The 10,226-nt window shown below is 38.0% G+C and overlaps 1 pseudogene; it reads right to left on the bottom strand.

Annotated features, from left to right (window-relative positions):
• Positions 1–1,370: 1,370 nt before the first annotated feature.
• On the bottom strand, positions 1,371–1,469 carry LOC114902186 (annotated as a pseudogene).
• Between the last annotated feature and the right edge of the window lie 8,757 nt (positions 1,470–10,226).

The following is a 10,226-nucleotide window of genomic DNA, read 5'->3' as shown; positions in this document are numbered from 1 at the left end:
CATTAATATGCTCAATGTTTAGCATTAAAGCTTCCTAGTCTTAAAGGCACTTACATGTTTTAGGCCTCTTTGTTGATCCAAGTTAAAAAACCAATATTTTTCCTTTTATGCATATCATAGCTACAAATTAATAAAACTTCCAAGCTCAGAAACAAAAAGCCAATTATATTCAAAGATGGGAAATGCTTGGCAGGCATCCCACCTCTTTTCCTCCCATGCTCATGGCAGACATTAATCATTGATCATGGCCAGAGGCAGCCTCTGACCTCTCCTCAAAATAGTGCTCTAGGAGCCACAATCAGTCAGTCAGGGATGGTTAAGGGAGCAGACTTATCTATCATGAACAGATAAATAAAGATAGAGTGTGACACCTTATTATCCATAATTCTCTCCTATCTGTATCTATAAACCAATATGGATCCATTATGTACAAACTAAGTGAAGGAAATGAGTCATTAGTTTGTAAGAAAGCAAATGGAGAGACACAATCACGCAAAAGTTATTTTAATTTTTCTATGTCCTTTTGGACCTACAGAGAAAGCATGTCCCTATATGAAGCAATCAGTTTGGGAAAGGGAAGTTAGCAAGGATTTTAGCCTCAAGAATTCCTTCCACAGGAAATGTGGCATTGCAAACTTAAGGGCTGGGCTACTCAGAGGAAATCTGCGGCTGTGTTTCCATATGTCAGGGAAGCAAACCTTTGGAAGACCCATACCCAGGCTGGCTAAGAATAGAAATGGGCTGTGTGGCAGTGAAACTGAAAATATTTTCCTCTTGTCCTTATTTATTCAGTTTTAGGGGGGGCCTTCCCTTTATAAATTATACATTCTTTTTTTTTAACATCTTTATTGGAGTATAATTGCTTTACAAGGGTGTGTTAGTTTCTGCTTTATAACAAAGTAAATCAGCTATACATATACATTTATCTCCATATCTCCTCCCTCTTGTGTCTCCCTCCCACCCTCCCTATCCCACCCCTCTAGGTGGTCACAAAGCGCCGAGCTGATCTCCTTGTGCTATGTGGCTGCTTCCCACTAGCTATCTATTTTACATTTGGTAGTGTATATATGTCCATACCACTCTCTCACTTCATCCCAGCTTGCCCTTCCCACTCCCCATGTCCTCAAGTCCATTCTCTACGTCCATGTCTTTATTCCTGTCCTGCCCCTAGGTTCTTCAGAACCTTTTTTTTTAGATTCCATATATATATGTAAGCATATGGTATTTGTTTTTCTCTTTCTGACTTACTTCACTCTGTATGACAGACTCTAGGTCCATCCACCTCACTACAAATAACTCAGTTTCGTTTCTTTTTATGGCTGAGTAATATTCCATTGTATATATGTGCCACATCTTCTTTATCCATTCATAAAAATATGGAACGCTTCACGTGTCATCCTTGCACAGGGGCCATGCTAATCTCCTCTGTATCATTCCAATTTTAGTATATGTGCTGCTGAAGTGAGCACAAATTATACATTCTTGATTGTAAGTTTTAATGGTGACCTATTTACAAGCATTAGAAATTGAAAACAGCTATTAAATTTGAAAATCTTTTTGTGTGTGTTGGGGAAGAGTAGGATGAGCCTACTAGGAAAAGAATGTAGTATTTGATCTGTACCAAAAAATCCCAAACAAGCAAGCAAACCATAATTTCAAAGTATTAAATCTGTAAGTTTAACAAGTAAGTGTTACATGCTTTCTTACTGGGGTCCCAGTAATAATCCCAGTATGCCTAGCATAACATAAACTCACTGTCTTAGCTTGGGCTGTCATGAAAAAAACACTATAGAATCAGTGGCTTAAACAACAGTGGTTTATTTTCTCACAGTTCTGAAGGCTGAAAGTCTGAGATCAGGGTGCCAGCATGACTGGGTTCTATGAGAGTAGTCTTCCTGGCTTGTAGATGGCCACCTTCTTGCTGTGTCCTCATATGTCCTTTCCTTGGTACATGCACTGGGAAGAGGTCTCTCTCTCTCTCTCTCTTCCTATTCTTATAAGACCACTAATCCTATCATGAGGGCCCCACCCTCAAGACCTAATTACACTCTTAACACCCCATCTTCAAATACCATCACATTGGTTGTTAAAGCTTCAACATATGAATTGTGGAGGGTGAGCACAGACATTCAGTCTATAACACTCTCAAAGGATTACTATGATTTGTTAATCTTAAAAAACATGTGTTTCAAGTTTTACTAACTCCCAACAATTAATTTGAGAAATATATAAATTTTTCTACCAAGAAAATTGGAGGATGATAAGAAAAACTGTGAGAATTTTAAGAGAGTACTTTAAGAGTATAGTAAGGTGATCAGATATAAAACTCAATATACAAAAATCAATAACTTTCTTAACATTAGCAATACTCAATTAGAAAACGTAATGATAAAAGGGATCTCATTCATAATAGCAACAAAATCCATTTTATACTTAGAAATAAATAGGAAATGTGCAAGATTTTTATGAAAAGGGTGTTTAAAAATCTACATAAATAAAATGTTATTCCATATTTCTCAATGGGAAAACTCAACATTGTGAAGATGTTGACGAGCTGGTTCTCAAGCACGTATGAAAGAAAGAACAGCAATGCTTAGCAAGTTACATTTTTAGAAAAGAGAATCATGGGATTTGAACTACTACTAATAAGAAGAACATAATATAAGGCAATTTAAACAGTGCATTTTGGCATAGGAATAGACAAACACATTGGTAGAAAAAACTAGAATGGAAATCCAAAAATATAGTTTAAGTAAAGATGTCATCTCTAATTAGTAAAGTGTTCAAAGCTTCTCAATTCATCACATTATGACAATTGGCTCTCCTTTTGGGGAAAAAATTAAACTCATTGTTCATATCATAAGCAAAGATACCTTTTGGAGAGACTAATGAGAATAAATGTTAAGAACAAATTATAAAAGTATTTGAAGAGAATATAGAAAAAATTCATAACTCTGGGAATTGGGAAGGCTTTCCTAAGTAATACACAAAATTCATATGACATAAGAAATTATTTATAATGTTGACCTCATAGAAACAAAAACCTTCTATGAGACAACAATAAAAAAGAAGTTAAATGATAAGCTACAGACTAGAAGAAATATTTGCAACAGGTATAAAAGATTTGCAATATATAAAAGGTGCCTGCATATGAATATTTAAAACACAAAGAACCAAATAGAAGATAGACAAAGGATACAAAGGACCATTTACAAGAGAAATGCATATGGCATACATGTGAAGCTCAGCATGTGTAAATTAGATAATATTTACCAAAATTTCAAGTAACCCTAATCTTTGACCTTGCGGTCTACTTCTAGGAATCTGTCCCACAGAAATACTCACTCATAGTAAAACACGTTTACAAGAATATTCTCTTTTATAATAGCAAATAGTAGAAACAAACAGAATATCACCAACAAAGGAGACAGTAATAAAATTACAGAACATTCCATTGTTATAGAGAAAGAATAAGATCTGTACATATTAAAATAGAAAATTCTTTAAGACCCAGGTAAAAATAAGTTGCCATAGCATAATAGAATCGTGTATAAATGTATATGGCCCATAAATGTACAAATACTTTGTGTTTATTTTTTTGTTCTATATGCTTTTGTATGGATTGATTCTTCTACTGTGAGAATATATTCATGTGTTTCTCATTTAACTGAAAAAAAAAGTTTTTTAAATCAAAGAGACGAGTATTCAAGGAAGATCAGGCCTAGTAGCTCAAACTCTTTTCACATGATAGACAGCTGCTTCAAGGAGGGTTTGAGAATCACATGTCTGTCACTAATGTGGTTTGGGCCTCTCTGTACTTACATTTTTCTCTTGACCTCTGGCTTTGCTACCAATTTTCCTTGTCTGGAGGGTGTTGAAATGGGCATAAAAAGAAATTCTTTAAGAAAGTTTAGGTCCTTGTTATGCAAAATTGCATTGCTGGAAGGGGTTTTAGATATGATCTAATGCAACTCTCAAGTTTTACGTGGGATCCTGATTTCTGAGATGGCCAGGAAATGTTGATGGGATTTTCGCATTTCTCATGCTTGAGTCACATCCCCTTATCCAGAAACCTGGGAAAACTTTACCACTGAAAACTCAAATAGGGTGGTACTACTCCCCCAACTTTTAAGCCAACAATGTAAGAAAACAAAAAGGTAATTTCATTCAAAAGAATAAAAATTAATAAATATTTTTTCAGCAAACAAATGAGTACTGTGATGCCACCTGATGACCCATGAAAAGTGACTCCCAGTATTATTTCAATTATCTGTATTTGTACCTTTTAATCCATAAATTCCTGCCATATTACCTTCCATCAACTCTGTCCATCACTAGCCTGGTTGATTTATCTCCATTTGTCAAATCATTATAGTGGGGCAGTTGGCCAAGTTGGTATGTTTAAGCCGTGTCATATTCTCTTAGCTGGGTCCTGTGTGTCCTAAGGGCCCTTCAAGAAACTCACTTGTCTCCTTAGATATTGGTAAGGAAAAGTCTGAAATCTCTCCTTCCAATATGGTGATTTTTGTTCTTAGCAAGAGCACTACTTTGGCAATTATGTGCCCAATACCTTTGCTCAGAGCCTATCTGATTTGCATCCAGCTAAACTGCCTCTGTGCACTCAGATATGTGTCCCTGTAAAGAGACCACCTCCTCACTTTTAGAACTCCAGTGTACCTTGACCTATGCTTGAATGGACTACAGCTCCAACTATAAGATCAAATAGGTCATTAAACCCCCTGAGCTCTTGAATTGCTCTCATTTAGTCCTCAAATGAATAATTTGTGTAGTGCAGAAGTCATTGGGAAGCCGTGATTCCTCTCTGGAGCTCCAAGCTGGCTTCCCATAGGGGCCTGTGTTCCATTCTAACTGAGTTTATCAATCTATAAATTCCTGACTAAAGCCCAGAGCATTGAGACACAAGGAGGTTAGGAGAATGGCTGCTCCAGCATCTCCCGTCACCCAGATATTTGCAGAGAATGCAAAAGGACCTTGGACTCCTGAATCTAAGGCGAGTATAATAAATTTATAACTTAAGAAACATGGTTTTCAATTTTTAAAATTTTTCTGTGAAAATGAAAATCACTGTGATGGAAATGTTCTTTCTTTTCTAAGTTCTTTAATGTTATAGTATCTTTATATGTTTACAATGGAAGGAAATGATCCTACTGGCTGCCAGTGAATGAGGGAGTGAGTAGAGCTGATGAAACAGAGCTAATATTCAGCATAAGCTTCTATAGTTTCGTTTGTTTGATGTGGTGGCCCTTGGTCCTACAGAAATACACCTTCTGTTTATGCTTCCAAGTGTTCCTTTTATCTTCAGATAAAAGTGTAAAGGGGAAGTTGCCAAAATTAGTCCACCTTTTGGGCCCAAGCCACAGTTAAACTTAGATGTAAAAGAGATCAAAGCATTTCCATTCTGATCCAAATAGCTGCAGCCCAGCAGTGTGGCGGGTGGCGATGTAAAAATGGCTGAACACTTTCTGATTTGGAATCTCTAAGTGATACATTATAGACTACAAGGCAGAAAAAGAGGCAGTATGCATGTCTGCTTTCGAAATGACTGCCTGCCTTCTAGGATTTGACAAAGAAACACTTGTTTAGACTTTGGTATATAATCTAGTAAGAAGCCCCCAGGTACTCCTGAAGGCTTCCTTAGGGGGTTTCTATGGATGGACATTTTCTCTCACTTCCCCTAAGTTGATTTTGTGCATGGTCCTTCTATGCTTCTTTTAGGTGAAGCCAAACTGTTGAGGATTACTCTTTGCAAAATGGCAGCAACTCTCCCTTCCCCTCCCTTTTTTATAAGTGCTTGTATGTTCTGAGATTGATAAAGCATCAGACTGGTATCCCTGGAGGATAGAGAGAAGACTCTTGGTCTCTGCAGGAGTAGGGTCTCTAAATTATTTGTTATCCAAACCACTTTTGTGAGTGAAAGGGGCACTATTAGTAACTAAACCTGGATAATTGGAGTAAGCTGAGACTGTCTTGACAAATTGGAATGTATGGTCACCTCGTACGTAGGGCAATGTGTGACGTCTGGTGTCTAGAACCCCAATTCTAATGCTTCTTTACCTGTGCAAAATTGGACATTTTCTAGTTACTCCCTTAGATTATTACAGATGATCATTTTATGCTGTTGATAACAAATTTAGCAATAAGATAATTAATTTCCATATGACTCAGAACACAGCCCCCTTGTTAAGTAATATAACTCCAGAACAGAATTTGTTGCAAAGAAAATGTTCTGTGAAAATTCTTTAAAGAAATCTTTCAAGTGCATTTTTTTAAGGATGCCACCACGCACTGTTTACATAGAAAGTCTTTAAGGGAAGCAACAGACCCCTCAGGCCATTTCTAGCAAAGAGATGTACATTTAGTACCAACAACACAAAAACACTGTTGTAACTACACCCAAACTGATTTTTGCACCCAACATATTTTTGTCTTCAAACTGCAGTCGGAAGCTGTGTTTTCCTTCTGTTTGTTTCACCACTTTCCTTCTAAATATTTTGCATCATCCTGGAGGTTTTCCCAAATGTGGTCTGCTCACTGGAGGGCCATATTCCTCTGACTTGTGGCATTAGGTTGTGTCGCCATGGCAAGGCTTGTTTATCATAAGGGAATACTTTATAGGATGGGCACCTCCCACAACAATTTCAACCCCTTTTCCTCCTCTTCTCGCACATGCTCAGATTTTCTGAGACAGCAGCCCAGATATGGTTTTCTCTAATCATAAGTTGCATTCCTAGAGTGTGAACTTTTCTTTGCTCTGCTTTCAAGATAGGGAAATTTTTGGCTCTGTTTATTTCTTTCAAACTGGGCAGTACCCTCTTGACTGTTATGACTAATTCACTTGACAGGGCTGGAATCTCCTCATAGTTCTCTCCAGGTAAATCCCATTGCTCAAACTTGTGGGGGAAAAAATGCCAGAGGGGGCAAAGGGTGACCTCGTGGTGGTCACAGCCTATCCACTGGACAGAGGCCTCTGTTGACCATGGGGATTTTTTCCAAGAGAAGGAACGCTTAGTCAGAACCTGACAGTTCTTATACTCTCACATTCCTGCAGAGGAACCAGCTTGGGGAGAGATAAGAGCCCTGGGTGGACACCCTGATTATGCCTACCTTTTTATTTGTTAAATGTGGAAATTGACTTCATCCAATTAATAAGAGCAGGAAACAGTTTTTGTTTTCTCTTTGTAGGAAAACATGAAGTAACAGTTTTATCTTAATTTGTCAGGCATTGCCCAAGAGACTACAGCCATGTGGGCTGGTAGCCAAAAAATCTCTCTAAGTCCCAAGTACTAACACCCAGATATAAAAAGAATGCTAATTGGTTTTCCAGCTGAAAAATAATAAGGTACTTGGTGCCAAAAATGCTGTATGGCATGGAAACCCCAAGTTTATACAATAGGGCCTGATTGCAATCTGGGGGCTCCATTTGTACTCATATGTAGAGCTAAACAAAGGGAGGTGTTTCGCTCCTCTGCCTTTGTAGAAAGCCTCTGCTCCAGATCTCAGCCTGGTGTTACACCAGGCTTCCCACAGTCTTCCTGCCAAAGTTCCAAGATTTTTCCTGGCTGCCGTTCAGGAAAGTACAGCTCCGTCCGTAGGGTGGAAAGTTAAAAAGCCCTTGCTTGGATACACCGAAATATATACAAACACTGCTTGACGTATGGAGCAGGCAGGCTTTGCACAGGTTGCTCCTGCCTGCATTCTAAGGGAAAAGAATGCAAGATTTTTAAAAGTCATTTTAGTAAAGCAATGGAGCTATTAGCTGTAAGAAAAAAAGTATTTTTTAAAGCAAATTCAGCATTCCCCTTAAGCCCAACAATTAACTATCTTAGTTTCATTAGTAAAATATCAACTAATTTCCAAGAGCCCATCCAGCTTGGGCCATTTTTAACTTAAGGACACGTTTAGTATAAATAGGAAGATACTGAATATAAAGAAGATCATTGGAAGTGACCTGGTGAGAGTCACTCTTGGGCTATTGGTACAGCTCAGGCTGGGGCTGGTACTCTGATGCATATTGGCCGATTGTTAGCCTTGCCTGTGGCTTCACACCTTGACTCCAGGTCTACATCACTGATGAGAAAGTGCTTGAATTGAAAGGATCTCTTAATACTTAGAACCCTACTCTAATTATTTCCAGTTGATGGTAAATACCACTGTTGAATTCACAGCATTTAACCAATATTATCCAAAATGTTTTTAATTATAGTTAATACTAAAATACACTATTTCCTGTCACCAATAATGGTTATAGGCTATGACCATTACACTAGTTATGTATGTGAAGATGCAACTAAGTTTAAAATTTTGTTAAGAAAATAATTACTTTGATAATAGAAGTAAAACATAGTCTCAAAATAACCAACATTTGCCAAAGTGTACAGAGAATAAAATAAGCTATAAGAGTCCATTGATGTGTAAAAAATAAACTGTTTTTAACAGAAACTGGCAAGCGTTGTCTGTTCCTTTCTATCAATGCTTTTCTCTTGTTTATTACTTTTTGGTTGTTTGTTATTATTAGTGCATTTCCCCTAGAGTAGTGGGACAGATGGTATGTATTTAAGAATTTAGAAAGCATTTATTTAAAAGTACTGGGCATCAGGATTTTTTACATGCAGGAGAAACTAAGGAGTAGAAGACCATTGAATTAGCATGTCTGGCCTTTAATCGGGTTCATCCCCACCAAGCTAAATTAATTTTCCAGTGTGCCTCTTCCTTAAGCGTAGGCTTCACCTTTGGTACATTTCTGCTTCTGTGACTTTGTGCTTGCTCTTTCCCTCAGCTGGAGTAAGCTCTCTTTCCCCCTCCATATTTTAGGTCCCAGTGCAGTTCCCACCTGATCTGTAAAGCCTCCCAGACCACTCCTCAACCCTTTAGTTTCCCATTTATCTGAACACTTATTGCTCTTACTGTTTTCAGGAGGCAAGAGAAGGATGTGGAGGGCTCACAGATCACGTGGGAATCAAATTGGGACCCAGAATATGAAGAGGAGAAAGGAGCATTTTTTATTGCAAGGAGCAGAGACTCACTCAACTAGCTTAAAATAAGGAGAAGGTATTATAAACCTACAGCATCCAAGAAATGGGCCTTGCAGGGTATGCACTGGAACCTGTCAGAAGCCTAGACAGCTCTCTCTCTCTCTCTCCAGTTCTCAGGATCATACAGTACCCCTCTTGACTCTTTCCCAGGAATATCTACTTTCATACTCTTCCCTTGTCTCTCTGCCTTATCATTTCAGTTTTCTTTCAGCTCAACTACCGCCAAACGACTGAATTAGACTTTTGGGATCTTAATTCCAAACGTTCAGAGATTTGGTTGTCTTATCTTGAACTGTATACCCAGTCATTTAATCAGTGTGGTTAGCAGGGTCAGTGATTTTTGGTACAGACAGCTGCCTAAGCCCATTCCTGTGGCAGCCTGTGGGTGAAGTTTCAGGGAAGGGGGAAATTAGTAGATAGGCACAAGATAAGTTGTATTGTTCCTCCAGGGCAGATTCCTTAGGGGCAAGGAATAGATTACTAGGTGCTTATTTTCATTACTGTGTTTAGCACAGTGCTGTTCATTCATCACAGTGATTCACAACGCTGGCTGCACAGTAGAATCACCTGGGGAACTTTTAGAAGCATTTCCATGTCCAGTCCTCTCCCTTGCCACCACCAGAGATTCTGATTTCATTTGTTGTGGATATGGCCCAGACACCTGACGTCAAGGACTACTGTGCTTTCCAGATGCCAGACTTATTTTTACTGAGGTCAGGGCCATAGAAAATATTACTCCTATAGGTGAAAAAGTGATTACCCTCATAACTAAAACATGGTAGAAATTCAAGAGCTGTTAAATAGCTTAAAATTCTTGTTTGGCTCAGCAGAAGGGTAACTATAGATTACATTCATGTTGTCTTAGGTAGGGTGAATACCAGTAATATTGGTAACTTTAGAAAGTGACATAAAAAATTTTGATTTTACACTTTTTATTTTCCCCCATTCCTGTAACTGATTTCATTAGATCGTCAGTGGTTATTTCTGCAAGGTTTTTTGACTATGTAATTCCATACATCTACAAAATGCAGTCCCATTCCTGGATTCTTTGAAAAAAAGGTCTCATATAACTAGGAAAATTTAAGATTTAATAGTAAATTCTGACATGATGACAATTCAGAGTGCCACTTGGATGATAATTATTTTATTAGTTTTTCAGTGGTAACTCTGAAA

Source organism: Monodon monoceros, unplaced genomic scaffold (genome assembly GCF_005190385.1).
Source record: "Monodon monoceros isolate NGI ecotype Baffin Bay Population unplaced genomic scaffold, NGI_Narwhal_1 Super_Scaffold_2, whole genome shotgun sequence".
NCBI lineage: Eukaryota > Metazoa > Chordata > Mammalia > Artiodactyla > Monodontidae > Monodon > Monodon monoceros.
Note: the sequence above shows the minus strand (reverse complement) of the source record. Positions and strands in the feature narration are given on the sequence as shown.